At 35.9% G+C, this 18,783-nt stretch overlaps 1 non-coding gene across 1 annotated transcript; it reads left to right on the top strand.

The window, feature by feature from the left end:
• Positions 1-8,026: 8,026 nt before the first annotated feature.
• TRNAC-GCA (transfer RNA cysteine (anticodon GCA)) lies at positions 8,027-8,098 on the top strand. Its single transcript has one exon. It is a non-coding gene; the product is annotated as a tRNA-Cys (tRNA).
• Positions 8,099-18,783: the final 10,685 nt, after the last annotated feature.

The following is an 18,783-nucleotide window of genomic DNA, read 5'->3' as shown; positions in this document are numbered from 1 at the left end:
GAAATGGCAACCCACTCCAATATTCTTGCTTGAAAAATCCAGTGGAAAGAGGAGCCTGGGAGGCTACAGTCCATGGGGTTGCAAAAAGTCAGACTCGACTGAGAACAGTGATAAAGTGCTGTGAATTACACAGCTATAGTCTCCATTTGAAGCTGTGGAGCAGATACACAAGTTAGCTAATATACAAGCCAAGAACTCTTGGCCCAAATATGGATCTTAGAGGGTATGAATCTAATTTCAAATTTTTATCTTGGGGTGACCTTAGTTCTAGAAAAGTGACAGGGCTGCATTATATGAGCTTGGACTTATACACATTAGACAAGAGAAAATGAGTCATAACTCAACTCCCTAATAAATGAGAGATCTGTGTCTGAGGCTGAATGGTCCAAGGTCTCAGTAGGTGGTCTAAGAAGGCTTCCTAATGAGTGAAATCTGAACTGATAGGCAGAGCTGAGGCAGTTTTCACTTTTGGCAGAATATATTTTAAATTATTTATTTAATCATAATACAAAAAAAAGGCAATAAGCGAGTTCTTTTTTTCCCCAAGAACTGCAAGATACTCCATGTATCTAGAATATAAGATTCATCTGGGGACTATGAGATAATAGTTCTAAAGGAAAGGCAATTCTTAGTTTATGAAGTACTTTTTAAGGCAATATTTGGAATTTTTATTTTGTTCAGAAGAAATTAGAACAATATCTTTAAGCTCAGAGCAGTGCAAAGGAACAGCATGAATATAAGCAGTAATTGGGTGCATTTTTCTCTAGAAAATGTAAAAACAATAATAAAATCAACTTAACTTAGTCCTTTTTTTAATGCACCAGCAATTCTAAACAGTCAGTGATAAAATACTTCTCCCAGAAAAATATTTTGTTGTTCCAATTCTAAACAATTTCTACTGCACTTTTTGCTGGATTTTAATATTATATATGCAGTGTGGCAGATTGTATTTTTCAAAAACAGCATTATGCAATGGTATTTCTACTCCCGTATGCTCTTCTGAATTTTGTCACTCTCATCAAGAGATGGAAACTTTGTCCCCTCTATTTGCCTTTGTTTGGGCTTCTGCAACTGCTTTGTTGAATAGAATGCAGTAGAAGTGCAGATAGATCTTAAGTATCCCTTTCTTTTCATGCTTGCTTTTGGAACCCAGTCACCACTATTATGAGGGAGCCAAGAAATAACTTGCAGAGGTTACATGGAGATGGTCCTGATAACACGCAACGAAGATGGCACTGTCCCCTTCAGCTGACTAACCTGTACACAGGTTTCCTCCTGTCTTCCTGACATTTCTCTTCTGAGAGCATTACTTTAGAAAATTTGCAGTCATCTGTTCTTTCTCTGCCTTTTTGAAATGTAAATCTCCCATTCTCCTGACAGTTTTACAACCTAGGAAAATCTTTCTTGAGGACTTGGGAGACATTCCTTTAAAGTACAGTCATTCAGAAAGATAGCACCCTTATTTCCCAGTGTCTGAAGAGGGTAGGAGCCTAACTTTGATAAATGCAAATTAGTCAACACATATGACTAAACTCTCCCCTAATGTCCTCTAGTACTTTTGTACTGACTCACCCTGCACTTGAAAACTTCCCTCTCTCTCACTATTGCAGTAGACTTGACCTCTACTACAATATACTTAAGTAGAAACAAATTTCCAGTCCAGGTTCAATGCAGGATACAGGATGCTTGGGGCTGGTGCACTGGGATGACCCAGAGGGATGGTACAGGGAGGGAGGTGGGTGGGGGGTTCAGGATGGGGAACATGTGTACACCCATGGCAGATTCTTGTTGATGTATGGCAAAACCAACACAATATTGTAAAGTAATTAGCCTCCAATTAAAATAAATAAGTTTATATTTAAAAAAAATAGTCGTTCTCACTGTTTCACTGCATCCGATGCATTTTTTTCTTTGATTCATTATCTGATGAGATCCAAGATTACAGCATCACCTGTTCAACATTTGAGTAATGAACATTAAGATTCCAGCACTCAGCTGTCCACATAATTGCCCCCACTGGTGATCTTTGGAAAAGATACAAACTGTCCTCACTTAGCCTACCCATATCACAGATGTGCAAACTAAATAAATAATTGTAATTGCTTTAAACCACTAAGATGTAGGATGGTTTGTTGTGCATCAACAAATAACTGGAATAGTAAGCTTCTAGTTAGCAGAGTTTTGCTAATAATGCTTTATAAACATTGATTTTTATGTAGATATTGTGTATGTGTATTTAAAACATTAAAATAGAGTATGAACTGGAAGTAATAACAATTTTTGGTAAGTGAAGATTTTATCCCACACATGAAAATTTTTGCTAAATTTAAAAATATTTTAAAACTAAAATGTGCTCCTCTTTTTTTTTTACTGTTGCTTGGTTGCTGCTGCTGCTGCTGCTAAGTCACTTCAGTCGTGTCCGACTCTGTGCAACCCCAGAGATGGCAGCCCACCAGGCTCCCCCGTCCCTGGGATTCTCCAGGCAAGAACACTGGAGTGGGTTGCCATTTCCTTCTCCAATGCATGAAAGTGAAAAGTGAAAGTGAAGTCGTTCAGTCATGTCCGACTCCTAGCGACCCCATGGACTGCAGCCCACCAGGCTCCTCCATCCATGAGATTTTCCAGGCAAGAGTACTGGAGTAGGGTGTCATTGCTTGGTTACTGGGAAACAAAAAGAAATCAAGAAAAAAAAAAAAAAAAGAAAGAAAAGAAAATATTACATCACAGTTATGATGTAGTAGTTACTTAAATGTCTTACAGATGTTCCAGTTGTATTAAAATTCACTTACTAATTATTAGACACTTATTTACATAAAAACTTTTCTTATAACACTGTGCCAAAGGATGATACACACAATTGTTAAGTAGATATAAAAATACTGTATAAATATTGTATTTTTTGCTTCTATAAAAACTTGAAAGAACTTGTAATCACTTGCAATGTTTTTGTATAACCAGCAACTGGTTCATAATACTGTAAATTTCAGAGAAAATTGAATGCACCAATATGAAACAAATAAAGTGAATTTTCACTTGAAATGTTACACTGCTAACCATTATGTCATACTAGATAAAAGTGGAAAAACCCTTTCAGTAGCCAAAATAAACAATACAAAGTCAGTGAGTGAAAAAAGTTCCTTTTTTTAGTCTCCAAGTCTTAAGTGACTAACTCCTTTTTCCGTCCTCTCATCCATGTAGGAAGTTGTGAAGCCAGTGCAGCCTCTTCTTTTAAAACACTTTCCTGTTCTCCACACAGTTAATACAAACACTCCTCCCCAAACTCCTCTCCTCCTGTCAATCTAGTGGAGCTCAACAGGGAAAAACAACAATGGCAAAACCCCCAAACAAACAGCAACAACAAGAATATACTAGAAAGCAATTGTAGTAATGTCTGCATCTATTTTGGAATATCCAATATCTCCAATGTTATGTATATGTTAACTTCATGGTCATTTAAAAAATAATTTTGTCATATAAGAGAGGGGGAGATGTTGAATAATTTACTCTTATGTCACATGCTACGTAGACCACTGAAATGATTATTTTAGATTGTATATTCTGACACTACTGAAACTGGCTATTTTCCATTATACTTAAATCATGGTATTTAAAAGATATTTTTAAGTTGATGCATCAAATATTTACATGAGGAGTGACATAATTGGTGTTTTATTTCTGAAGGATCACACTGATACCAATTTGGACACTAAATTAGAGGAGACTAAGACCACAGTCAGGAAGATCAATACGGCAGTTGTTGAATAGGAGATGAGGAACCAAGGTGGTAGCTGGGGGTTTGGAGGGAATGGAAAATATAAAAGTACTATTTACGAGCTATAATCCACAGGACATATGGAAAAAGGAGGTGTTAAGAGTATCTTTTATGGTATCCAGAAGGATAGATTTAGGAAATCAGTTAGAGTTTAGCTGTATATATGATGCTCTAAAAATGTCTCTTTGACGATCCAAGAAGATAATTGTATATATAACATTTGTGTTTAAAGAGAAGTATTAGAGAAAAATCTTGGGGATTCAATACATATATGCTCTACTTGATATCAAGCATATGCTATCTGAGGTTCAGCCTTTAGGTTAGAAGAAAGAAATGTTAAAAACTTGTGAAAAAAGGCAACAATTAGTAGACAAGCATAAAAAGAGAAGTTATTCTGTGAAAAAGACTTAGAAAATCATTTGGAAATTTCTAAAAAGAAACAAGGTGTATAGAGATGTCAAGATAGTCCTTGTAAAGTGCCCATTTGACTTAGCAAATAGGGAGTCATTGCAGTCATTAGAAAGGGGGCCTTCACTAGAACAGTGTGGGTACAAAGATGTTTCCTGTGACTGAAGCAGAGACTGCAGAAGTGCAGATAACAAGTACTGACTACTTCTAGAGTCTTTATTCCATACACCAAGACAGAGTGTAAAATACTAAATAAAGAGTAAGTTTAAGGAAGAGTTTGCTTTCCTTTTTAAAGGGGATGAAACTTGATTATGTTATTGATGTACAGAAAGAGATAATGTGGAAAGTGGTAAGAGATACTTGAGGATGTGAAAGGAAATAAACTACAAATAAAACAAGCAACTCCTACAGCTCAACTCCAGAAAAATAAATGACCCAATCAAAAAATGGGCCAAAGATCTAAATAGGCATTTCTCCAAAGAAGACATACAGATGGCTAACAAACACATGAAAAGATGCTCAACATCACTCATTATCAGAGAAATGCAAATCAAAACCACTATGAGGTACCATTTCACACCAGTCAGAATGGCTGCAATCCAAAAGTCTACAAATAATAAATGCTGGAGAGGGTGTGGAGAAAAGGGAACCCTCTTACACTGTTGGTGGGAATGCAAACTAGTACAGCCACTATGGAGAACAGTGTGGAGATTCCTTAAAAAACTGGAAATAGAACTGCCTTATGATCCAGCAATCCCACTGCTGGGCATACACACTGAGGAAACCAGAAGGGAAAGAGACACGTGTACCCCAATGTTCATCGCAGCACTGTTTATAATAGCCAGGACATGGAAGCAACCTAGATGTCCATCAGCAGATGAATGGATAAGAAAGCAGTGGTACATATACACAATGGAGTATTACTCAGCCATTAAAAAGAATACATTTGAATCAGTTCTAATGAGGTGGATGAAACTGGAGCCTATTATACAGAGTGAAATAAGCCAGAAGGAAAAACACCAATACAGTATACTAACGCATATATATGGAATTTAGAAAGATGGTAACAATAACCCTGTATGTGAGACAGCAAAAGAGACACTGATGTATAGAACAGTCTTATGGACTCTGTGGGAGAGGGAGAGGGTGGGAAGATTTGGGAGAATGGCATTGAAACATGTAAAATATCATGTATGAAACGAGATACCAGTCCAGGTTCGATGCACAATACTGGATGCTTGGGGCTGGTGCACTGGGACAACCCAGAGGGATGGTATGGGGAGGGAGGAGGGAGGAGGGTTCAGGATGGGGAACACATGTATACCTGTATGGATTCAGTTTGATATTTGGCAAAACTAATACAATTATGTAAAGTTTAAAAATAAAATAAAATTAATTTTAAAAAAAAAAAAAAATAAAAATCTAAAAAATAAAATAAAATAAAGTGGCAAAAAAGAAAAACCTTCTGGGGAATATATTGAGGATTTACTTATTCAATATTTATTCCAGCTTCCCTTTAGTATTTCTTTCTATATTGCAGAGACAGAAAAGCTTAAAACAAATCCCAGATATTTCATGGCTAGAATTCCAAATACTTTTTAGACTCCATAATCAAATGAACTTACATAAGATTTGAATCAAAACAGAGGTTATTGATGAGAGAAGCCAAGTGCATGGGCCTCTAATTATCTGCACATACTGTGGAAGAGGTAGCATGGTTCTGCAATGAACAGGGATAATAGCACTGTGTCTGTGTGTGTGTGTGCTTTGTGTGGGTATGCACACACATGCTCATGTGTACCTGTTGGCATTTGTCTGAAAACAGCATCAATGGAGACAACTTGTGTGATGGTTATTGAGTTGCTAAATCATGTCAGACTCTTTGAGACCCCAAGGACTGTAGCCTTCCAATCTGTCTGTCCATGGGATTTCCCAGGCAAGAATAGTACAGTGGGTTGCTATTTCCTTCTCCAGGGGCTCTTTCTGGCCCAGGGATCAAACACGCGTCACATGCATTGCAGGCAGATTCTTTTACTGCTGAGCCACAAAGGAAGCCCTTATAGAGACAACTTATCAATGCAATAGACAAGTTCTCATTATGGAAGGAGCTGCCGATGCTTTCGCAACAGTTCTGCTATTGATAATTTACATTAGAGTCTCTTGACAGCTCTCTCAATGATTTATAACCCATTTAGAACACTGCAAAAATGTAAGTATTCTTTTTAACCCACTTTATTGTGACATGATTTATACACAAAAAAGCTATACATATTTAATTTCATATCTATAAAAGTCATCACAATCTATGCCACAAACATATCCATCACCTCCGGAAGTTTTCTCTTACCCTTATAATTATATGATTTCTCCTTCTTTGTGATAAAAACATAACATAAGATCTAGCCTCAACAAAATTCTAAGTATACTGTACAGCTGTTGTTAACTATAGGCAGTATGCTGTATAATAGATCGTAGATTCTGTGTGCTTTAACTCAGCCATGATCCATACAACTGAGAAAACAGCTATGAATGAGAAAAGATTGCTAGTGGGGAACAGGAAATCTGATGACATGCTGTCTGGCAGTCTCCTTTTTCTCCCCAAACAAAAAGAAATTTTCTGCTGAGAGCAAAATATTGGAGTAGGAACTTGCAGAATATAAATATTTTACTTTGCATTGGTGTTCAAAAACTTACCCTTGTTTTTGTAATTATCCTCATAGTTGTCTGATTTTGAAGGGAAAATACAGATTCCTGAATTAATGGAATTCAATTGAAATATTCTGATTGAGGCAATGTGTAGAATAACACAAAAAAGTTTTGACTATAAATTTCTCGAGTGCTGAATAAAAATGTAACTTTTCTGATAAAATCTATTTCTGTGTTTACAGGATAGAATGCGAATAATCCAGGGCTGGGTAGGGTGAGGGGGAACAAGAAAGGAGGTGGAGATAGTAAGCTGCTCTTGTGGCTGCGGCTGGGAGTTGAAAGAGTTAAGTTGTACATACCCGTGGAGATAAGAATGAAGTTTTGAGTCTATATGAAATAGAAAGTTAGAAATGTGCCCAGAAAGAAACAAGACTATGCAGAGAGTTACATAATTACTGAAAAGGAAGACTATGCAAATATCTATCCATCTGCATGAGTAGATCCTAGGAATATTTTGCTAGGATTAAGCAGAAAACAAGCTTCCCTCAATTACTTCAATCAATGTGCATGCTCCTTAAATGAGTCTGAGATCAAATTTGCACAACTCTAATGGTTCTGAAATGCCCATAGGAATGAACAAAAAAAAGAGCTTAAAAATAAAAAAAAAATTAGCATCAAAATGATCATTAGCAGACATAGCCACCAGCATGATTAGAGACCTAAAAACTTCAAAAAACAAACAAACAAAAAATAGAAAAAAATCATATGGAAGAGAAAAAGACCAGAAAATAAGTATTATAAAGTTATTAAAGACAAATGAGAAAGTAAAAGTGTAAGTCAGAAAGCAAAAAATTATGAAAAAAAGGCATAATTGAAAGAAAATCAAGTAGTATTTTAAAATTAAAACACAGTCGCTGCAATTAAAAGTTTACTGAATCAACCAAAAGCAGGTTAGGCACAGAGAGAGTTGGTGACTTGAATATGAGACCTTGAGATATAACCCAGAATGCAGCACAGGGAGATGAATGATCTTTACTTCCTATTTCATGAGAAAATAAAAGCCAAGAGAAGACAGCGCCTATACACACCCACCACCTGGTCTGCCCATACTTTGCAACTGCACGCATATACTCTCCAGAATCAGCTACATATTTGGGGTAACCAATATAAAATTTATCAATTTCAAGGTGATGACAGACTTCCCTGGTGGCTCAGATGGTAAAGTGTCTGCTTGCAATGCAGGAGACCCAGGTTCAATCCCTGGGTTGGGAAGATCCCCTGGAGAAGGAAATGGCAACCCACTCCAGTACTCTTGCCTGGAAAATCCCGTGGACAGAGGAGCCTGGCAGGCTACATTCCATGGGGTCACAAAGAGTCGGACACGACTTCACTTTCGCTTTCACTTTCAAGGTGATGACAGAGGGTGTCAAACCAATGTCCTGTGAAATGGCACTAGGATAATCAGTCACAGGTTCATGAAACCAGCCTTTACTTCTGTTTCTGTGAATGAGCTGCCTGTCTCCTAGCTAACGTCAGTACATCCACCAGAGCACTCATGTACAGCCCCCTAATTGTTCAAGCTTATTCTTTCCATATTAATTTTTAGTGCAATACTAGTCAATATTATTTTTCAAAGAAATTATTACACCAAATATTAAACTTCATATGGAAGATATAAAGGGCAAAAATGCCAAAAGAACTTTGAAATGTTGAAACAGAAGACAAAGATGATGATTTGAAAGACAAAGATTTAAAAGTATACATTTAGAGAAAATGTATACTGTTAATCCATCATATTATAGTAGTAGAATTTTTTAAATCTTAAGAGCATAAGCCATAAAGGAAAAGATGGATATATTTACCTATGTCAATATTAATTCTTATATGACAAAAATACTCAATCTAAAAAGACAAGACATATACCTGCAGAAGGAATCTTCAATCTATATAACCTAGAGGAATTTTTTTTTTTCAGAATATACAAGGAATACTTACTGTTTCAACAAGAACAAAATAGAAAATCAAGTATTTTAAATGGTCAAAAGATATGAACAGGCATTTCTCAGAAGAGTAAACCAATAAACATGACCACTTCCTTGCTAGAAATCTAAAAAAATAAAATCATATCTACAATAAGACATCTTTCCTTACAGACCAGTTAGGCAGAAATTAGAAATTCTGATAACACTTTTTTGCAGGCATTTGGAGAAATAAGTACTCTTTTATAGCGCTGTGGTGAGACTACTTTGTGGAAAAAGTAGTAGAGAAAGTGTTAGCCACTCAGAGACCCCATGGACTGTAGCCCACCAGGCTCCTCTGTCCATGAATTTCTCCAGTCAAATATACTGGAGTGGATAGCTATTCCCTTCTCCAGGGGATCTTCCCAATCCAGGGATCCAACCTGCGTCTCCTGCATTGCAGGCGGATTCTTTACTGTCTGAGCCACCAGGGAAGCCCACTTTGTAGAGAACTTTAAGAATAACTTGTATAATTAAAAGCTGCTTGTTCTGCAACCCAGAAATTCCAGTCTTTCATTTCTATCCCTAGAGATGCTTGAATTTGTATCAATACAAGATGTCATGTGTAAAAATGTTCACTGAAGCAAAACAAGTCCAAACAAGTTAATCTACTTCTCCTCAGTCGAAGAATGGAAAAATTAATGATATGTTTTAATAAATGGAATACTATACCATAGCTAAAGCTAACATAGAAGAGCCACACATATAGCCATATATACATTTCAGAAATACAATGACATGTGAAAAAAGTTGCAAACGAATAAGTTGAGGATAATACTCTTTATGCACATTAAAAAAGCAGCAGTATAAATTGTTTGTATAAATAGCATATAGAGCAATGTACAGCATCAGAAATGGGGAAAATTCCTCCAACTTCAGGATATTGACTACTTCTAAAGAGGAAGAGAGACTATAAAATGAACTAGATTTAAACTATTTCAGAGTAAAGTAAATTTGGATCTTTATTGGTCAGGAGTGGTAAAACGAATCCATAAACATGAAAAACGTGCCAGCAGATACGTTTCAAGATGGAAAACAGTCTGCTAACCCATGTGCCATAACAGAGTGTTAATACTCACAGATTATTTCCAAGTTTAGTGGCATATGGGCAACAAGCCTGAACGCCCATGCACTTTACTCTTTAATGCATTTGAAAAGTAAACGCATTACTCAGTCATCATCCATTTTCGTGAAAGGAAAGGTACACTCCCTGACTTTAACATGAAAAATGTAGATCGACCTTGTCATTTGCTCTTCAGTTTTTGTCTTTACACCCTCATTGTTTAGTCTGACTGGTTATAATGAATGTCACCTATGTTCTGAATGACTTCAAACATCAAAAGAGAGAAAAATTACTGTTGCCCAAGAAGTAGTAACAGATATTCTTCTCAGTCCAGGTGGGTTTTTGGCAGGCACCCCATTTTCTAAACCATGTAATGAATCACTAATATATGGATCTGACACAATCGTAATACAACTCAGAAAAAAAAAAAATCATGCCATGAAAATACCTTTTCTTGAATTGATTTTGATGTTAATGGAAATGAATTTGCAACTATGGCATTTCTAATTAACCTTACTTTTCTGTGTTTGCAAAATGGGCAGCAGCCTTTTATCACCATGTCTCCATAGAGATATATTAATAGAAGATATGGTTTTATGATTGCTTATTTTACATGTTATAGTACCAGTTAATCACGCTTATTCTGCTTACTTTCTGGAATACCTTGCAACCTGAAACAAAATTCAGTTTATATTTTCTTTCTTTCATATTTCTTTTAATTCTACTCATTAAATTGTGAGGATACTATCTGCTGAATTGACATTTTTCTATCATTCTTTTGCTTCCTTTTGTTCCCTAAACATGTTCTCCAAGGCTAGATCTTTCCTCCAAGTCGCTTGATGAATCCTTCCACAGTTATGGAGCTTCCCTGGTGGCTCAGAAGATAAAAGAATCTGCCTGCAATGCAAGAGACCTGGGTTCAATCTCTGGGACAGGAAGATCCCCTGGAGGAGGGAATGCCAACCCACCCCAGTATTCTTGCCTGGAGAATTCCATGGATAGAGGAGCCTGGTGGGCTACAGTCCATGGGGTCGCAAAGTCGGACACGACTGAGCAACTAACACTTTCACTTTCCACAGTTATGACTTCATCCTACCAAAATCACTCGTTAATTCAGCAAAATTTGTCATGTCAGTGAAGAAAACTGAAAAGGTTTGTGTGTGCCATTAAGAGGGCAAAAAAATATATATGCCAGAATATACTGATTACATCCCCTGACACTTTTGATGAAAAATGTACTAAAACATACTGAAGTCGCTCAGTCGTGTCGGACTCTTTGTGACCCCATAGACTGTAGCCCATCAGGCTCCTCTGTCCATGGGATTTTCCAGGCAATAATATTGGAGTGGATTGCCATTTCCTTCTCCAGGGGATCTTCCTGACCCAGGGCTCTAACCCCAGTCTCCCGCATTGTAGACAGACATTTTACCATCTGAGTCACCATGGAAGTCCGGGACTCAAACATAAATTCCAAGAAAACATTAATGTTTATGTGGTATGTTAACTGCAATAGTTCCCGTAGTGGCACCCAGGAAGCATCAATAAATAGTTGGTATGATGGCACAGCAGTAAAGAATCTATCTGCCTGTGCAAGAGACTCATGAGACATGGGTTCGATCCCTGGGTTCAGAAGATCCCCTGGAATATGAAATGGCAATCCACTCCAATATTCTTGCCTGGAAAATTCCATGGACAGAGGAGCCTGGCGGACATGACTGAGTGAGCACACAAAACACACACAAATAGTTGGCAAATGAATGATTCAGAAAATGCTGTTTGCATTTTAATAAAGTGGGAGGCAGCAAGCATTATGATGAACATATGTTAAATATTGAAAGTTATTAATCAAGATGGAAAAGTACTACAAAAATATCTTCTATCCTGCCTAAACAAATACCCATCATAAAGATGAAATTGTAAGATATGTTGTAAAGCTGTAATTTTTATATGGCCAAAAGCTAACAAAATTATAAGACATTCTAATTGAATTATTATTGTGCATATTGGACATTAGGTTAATTAGTGAGTGATGCTTAATTGAATAATAAGCTAATCACATACATAATTTATAAGTTTATATTTATTCCATACCATTGATCTTTCTTGCCTTTATTTCAGAAAAATTAATAATTATGTGGTAATCAAGATTATCACGTAATTTTGCTATCCTGCAATTTGAAATATTTTGTCCAAAATGTAAATTAAAGCATTAAAAATTTTTATTTTTTAGACTTTTTCCTCTAAAGCAGTCAAAATTATTTCTTACAATACAAATGCAAAGTGAAGAGTTTTAATGAATATCACAACCTAAAACAGAAATTTACATGACAAATTTTAATGTAATTGTTAAAAATCTGATTGCTTTACTAAAACCTTTAAGAAAACACTGTCAGCAGTTCTGGTATCCAGTGTTCATCTAATTGTCAATAAAAAGATTATTATTACACCCCACGTGTCATGTATGCTCTCACACACAAAATAGTTCAGAATTTACATGTATTGTTTAGTATACCAAAACATCCCTCAAACTCTAAGAACAACTATCACAGATAATTCACTAATCTGTGTACTTTTCCAGAAAGAGAAATTAGAACTAAACAAGAAGCCAGAAAATGGACTCTCAGCACTTTGAGAAAATGGTATTTAGCATCTAATATCTACTCTTCTTGTTACCTGAGAGAAAGATTATGACAAGGTAATTATTTTGATTTTGTCTCTTTGCTGAGCACGTCTGCCACTCAAATCCTATCTGTGCCCAGAAGCAGAAAAACTGGGTAGCTTACTACGGAGAGGACTGCAGACAACACCTCAATCAAGTGATCAAGTTAACGTCCGTCATCAGTAGTGAGACAGACCCAAATCAAATGTCCCCTGATGAAAGGAGAACAAAACTGTCTCACTTCTGTAAGAGTCCAAGAAGAGATGCACAGTCTAAATTAATTATTAGAAATGTCAGGCAGTCCCAAATAAAAACATTCTAAATTTGCCTGCAACCCTTAGAAGTGTCAATAAAACTGTCATATTAAAAGAATGAGTTGTATCTATGTGAAGTAATATGGAATAAACTCTAAAATATGTTTTACTTTTGTAAAAACCTGGAGAATAGTACTTCAATTTCGAACACATGCACACATAATTTCCAGAATGACAAAGAAACAGTTAATAGTGGCAACCTCTGGGAGGGGACTCAGATGAAGAGTGAAAGATGTTTATTTTTCTCTTCTCAATTTCCTTTCTTGTATGATTTATTTTTAACCTGAACAAAGGTCTTATTTGAAGTTTTAAAATAAAATAATTTCTTTAATTCTTTTGACTATTGTAAATTCTGTTTCTGACTCTGAAAATGAAAAATATTCTCTGGCAAAAAAAAATAATTGCAGTTTTCAATTTAGTTAACACAAGACTGATGGTAGGTCATGGTACCTGGGGTCTCATTCCATCCTTGTCGTTAAGCTATGCTGTTTGGACAAGACACTTCCATTCTCTGGGATTTAATTATTCATTTTATTGATGAGATTAACTCTAACCTTAAATAAGACTCTTAGAATAAATGAAGACATATAACATGCTGCCAACAGAGGGCAGTAGTTAACCACAGATAGTTCCATGTTCTCTGAGAAATTTTTCATACAATTTGAAGGAAAACAGTAATCAGAGTGAGGACTCCCTGGTGGCTCAGATGGTAAAGAGTCTGCCTCCAATGCAGGAGTAATTAGAGTTTCCTCCCTATTCCTGAAAATTTGGACCACATTCCAATTTCCTCCCACTGAAACATTTCTACAAACCAAACATTTCATTATCTCAAACAATTTCAGTTCTTTGCATTAGGAAATTAAAACATAATAAAAAGCAGAATATAAAATTTTATGATGAGCTTTGTGCTGAAAGAGGAGCCTTTGTTAATGGGACTCAGAATGACATTTCCTCTTTTCCTTCTGATCACTTGAATGGTGAATGTTAAGGCAGTAGCATTCGTGGAAAGATAAAAGAAGAGGGATTACACGTGTACCCCAATGTTCATCCCAGCACTGTTTATAACAGCCAGGATATGGAAACAACCTAGATGTCCATTGGCAGATGAATGGATAAGAAAGCTGTGGTACATATACACAATGGAGTATTAATGCATTTGAATCAGTTCTAATGAGGTGGATGAAACTGGAGCTTATTATACACAGTGAAGTAAGCCAGAAAGAAAAACACCAATACAGTATACTAACACATATATATGGAATTTAAAAAGATGGTAATGATGACCCTATATGCAAGACAGCAAAAGAGACACAGATGTAAAGAACAGACTTTTGGACTCTGGAAGGTGAGGGTGGGATGATTTGAGAAAACAGCATTGAATCATGTATATTATATATGTGAAATAGATCACCAGTCCAGGTTCGATGCATGAGGCAGGGCACTCAGAGCTGGTGCACTGGGATGACCCTGAGGGATGGGATGAGGAAGGAGGTGGGAGGAGTTTCAGGATGGGGAACACATGTATGTCAATGTATGGCAAAAGCCACCACAATATTGTAAAGTAATTAGCCTCCAATTAAAATAAATTAATTAATTTACAAAAAAAAAAAGAGGGATTACTACAGATTGGGGCTATACACTATGCTCAGCTACTTACTGGACTTCCCAAGTGGCTCAGTGGTAAAGAATCTGCATGCAGGAGACACAGGAGACATGGGTTAAAAAGGGATATATACATATTATGCATATACATGATATTGTTTATTTTTATCGTTTAGTTGCTTCACTTATTGTTCAGTTTATTGTTTATTTCCCAATCCAGGACGTAATATGCAATAAACTCTAAAATATGTTTTACTTTTGTAAAAACCTGGAGAATAGCACTTCAATTTTGAACACACACACACACATATTTTCCAGAATGACAAAGAAACAGTTAATAGTGGCAACCTCTGGGAGTGGAATCAGATGAAGAGTGAAAGATGTTTAGTTTTCTCTTCTCAGTTTCCTTTTTTATATGATTTATTTTTAACCTGAACAAATGTCTTATTTGAAGTTTTAAAATAAAATAATTTCTTTAATTCCTTTGACTGTTGTAAATTCTGTTTCTGACTCTGGATTGGGAAGATCCTGTGCAGAAGAAAATGGCAACCCACTCCAATATTCTTGCCTGGAAAATTCCATGAATAAAGAGGCGGGCAGGCTACAGTCCATGGGGTCACAAAGAGTTGGACACGACTTAGTGACTGAGCATGCACACACACAGAGCTACTTGCAGTTTCTAAGTGCTAACCTCTGGCCAACTGAATTAAGCTTTCCAATGTTCAACCTTAAAATGATAATAATAGCTACTTTGGAGGATTGTTTAAGGATCAAGGTAACTGTAAATGGTATAACAGAATAGCAGTTATATAAATAGGTACTCAATAATGTTAACTATTACTATCATTATTACTGTTGCTGCTGCTAAGTCACTTCAGTCATGTCCAACTCTGTGCGACCCCATAGACGGCAGCCCACCAGGCTCCCCCGTCCCTGGGATTCTCCAGGCAAGAACAATGGAGTGGGTTGCCATTTCCTTCTCCAATGCATGAAAGTGAAAAGTGAAAGTGAAGTCACTCAGTCATGTCCGACTCTTAGTGACCCCATGGACTGCAGCCTACCAGGCTCTGCCATCCATGGGACTGTCCAGGCAAGAGTACTGGAGTGGGGTGCCATTGCCTTCTCCATTATTACTGTTACTAGCAGCAAATACATTTCTTTGTTTTAGTACAGTAGAGTTTAACAATAGAAAAATATTGCATTTTATCTTTAAGTACACATCTGCATGTGTGTATATGCATATATTGGAGAAGGAAATGGCAACCCACTCCAGTATTCTTGCCTGTGAAATCCCTTGGGCAGATGAATACAGTGGGTTACAGACCATGGGGTCAAAAAACATATGACATGAGACAGGACTTAGCAACTAAACAATAACAATAAATAATATCCATATATATGCATAATATGTATATATCCCTTTTTTAAAAATGACAAACTAGTTTTCTTGAACCAAATTTTGGATATTTTATACATGCAGTTATTAATTAAAAATAGATATCAATTTAGCTATTATCTCAATTCTAAGATTTTTAAAATAGAAAAGTTGGGATACTAAATAAAAACTCTTACAAGTCTATAAAAGATATACCAAACTGAAACAAAGACCATAAACAGCAATTCACAAAAGAAAAAAAAAGTGTAATGAAGAAATGAACTTTGAATTTCAATGGACTACAAATTAAAATTTTTGCCATGTTTTGCCTATAAAATGGAAAAAGCTTTTAAGAGTGTCATTGAGGGTCTTGGTAAATAAGTACTACTGTAGACTTTGAAGTTCTAACTTCAAACCAAGTGGTTAGAAATTGATATAAAAGTATAATTATAACCATGAAACATCATGATAAAAATTTAAGATGTTAATCAACATGGCAATAAATATATATTTGTCTTTACATTTCAGATATTGAATAATCAAAGAACACTTCCACAAGATAAACTAACACATTTTTTATAAACTAAAATGAAGAAATAAATTAAATTGTCACATGCAGCTCCTGGAATAACTTCATCTAAGCAGCTTTAAAGAGCATCTTGGTAAAAGTGAGAGGAGAGTGAAAAAATTGGCTTAAAACTCAACATTGAGAAAACTAAGATTATGGCATCTAGTCCCATCACTCCATGGCAAATAGAAGAGGAAACAGTGGAAACAGTGACAGACTTTATTTTGGGGGGCTCCAAAATCACTGCAGATGGTGACTGAAGCCATGAAATTAAAAGATGCTTGCTCCTTGGAGGAAAAGTTATGACCAACCTAGAAAGCATATTAAAAAGCAGGGACATTACTTTGCCAAAAAAGTCCCATGTAGTCAAGGCTTTGGATTCTCCATTAGTCATATATGGATGTGAGAGTTGGACTATAAAGAAACCCTAGCACTGAAGAATTGATGTTTTTGAGCTGTGGTATTGGAGAAGACTCTTGAGAGTCCCTTGGACTGCAAGGAGATCCAACCAGTCCATCCTAAAGGAAATCAGTCCTGAATATTCATTCACTGGAAGGACTGAGGCTGAAGCTGAAACGCCAATACTTTGGCCACCTGATGCGAAGAACTGACTGATTGGAAAAGAGCCTGATGCTGGGAAAGGTTGAAGGCAGGAGGAGAAGGGGACGACAGAGCATGAGATAGTTGGATGGCATCACCGACTCAATGGACATGAGTTTGAGTAAACTCCAGGAGTTGGTGATGGACAGGAAGGCTGGTGTGCTGCAGTCCATGGGGTCACAAAGAGTTGGACACAACTGTCTGAACTGAACTGACCTGAAGCAGCTTTAAAAAGATATATTTTTTAAAGTGAGGCATTTTTTTCTTTTGTTCTCTGTAATCTTCATTCATTGAGTAAGAATGGTTATTGTTAGTAGCATTCAGTTTATGGCACTAAAATTAAAGTTCCAGAAAGACAGAGTTTTATTTGTCATGTTCTTTGCTGTTTCCTTAAATCCTAGAACGGTGTTTGTCATACAGTTGGTGCTCAATAAATATATCTGTGTGGTATATTTACATGCTATTTTATTTTATATTTTGAAATTTTTCCTAAGAAATTTTTTAAAGTAAAAATATTTAATAAAAATATATACCCTTATGAAAAACAAGTTTTAAATTTCTAAAACAAACTTATCTCTTAGCAAAATTTTTATGCTTCTTATCAAGAATCTACTCAATTCTGACTTCCATCCATTCTTGCTCTTGTATTTGTGTCTTGCATCCAAAAAAGGAAAAAAAGGGAGACAAATAATCATAATACCACCTTTGTAGTGAGTCTTTTTCTTTTTTTTTTTCAGAATTCCAAATGACACTGTACAATATTGTTTTTCTGAATCCTCTTAGAAATGAATAGTGATAATACAAATGTAAATTTAACAAAGAGATAGAAAATAAGATAAATATTTTGAAAGGGAAATTATCCAAACCCAGCTAAGATTACAATGAAGGAGAGACTGAGATGGTAGCTTGTCTCCTATACTTTGAAATTCTGGGCAGGATCACAGTATTTAATCAGCTAGGCTCTCTGAGGGCAGAATCTATCAAGGGATTAGCTCCCTAAATCTAAAACAATAGGAATGGGGATATAAGGATAATTCTGAGTCAAGCTTTCCTTAGCATTCCTAATCAATGAGAGGTTTTTCATTATAAGTAACAATCCCTCAAACCCAGTCAATAAAGAAGGTGAATTAACATGTAGATGTTGGTAGTGCAGACCAAAATAAAATTTAGCTATCCACACTCACAAGCTTTCTGGGAGGTTCAGAATGAAAGTTTGCTGTGAGAAGATGGACTTTTCATGCAATTTGTCAGTGTCTATCTTGGCAGTATAGGTAAACCAGTGGTTGGAAATAATTTCCTTCCATAGGCCTATCAAATTATTCAATGTGGTGATCTTAGAGTCACTGAACCGCACTTTGGTTAAGAGAGGATAGTCTGTCCTAGGGGATTGAGAGCTTGCTGCTTTATTAACTTGAAGGAAATAAAGACTCAACTTTCCTAGTTGACACCATGCTATATTCACATCCATGGGCATCAAACATTATATCTTCATCAATATAGTAACAATAATAATACTTAAGATAAACGCTTTCATAAAAATTAAAATAACACTAAAAATAACAAAACTAGTTAAAATATTATAGATGGGATTAATAATACAAGTAATAGAAATCAGAGAAATGATTAAGAATAACAGTATCACAAAATAATTAAAAGGACCAAAAAACTAAAAGCCTAAAAAGAGTTTTAAATCTAGAAAATATGTACAGGCAAATCAATTAAAGTCTAGAAGATTAAAGGGTAAAACACAACATCAAT

Source organism: Bos mutus, chromosome 2 (assembly GCF_027580195.1).
Source record: "Bos mutus isolate GX-2022 chromosome 2, NWIPB_WYAK_1.1, whole genome shotgun sequence".
In the NCBI taxonomy this organism is placed as follows: domain Eukaryota; kingdom Metazoa; phylum Chordata; class Mammalia; order Artiodactyla; family Bovidae; genus Bos; species Bos mutus.
This window is presented reverse-complemented; position numbering and strand designations above follow the sequence as displayed.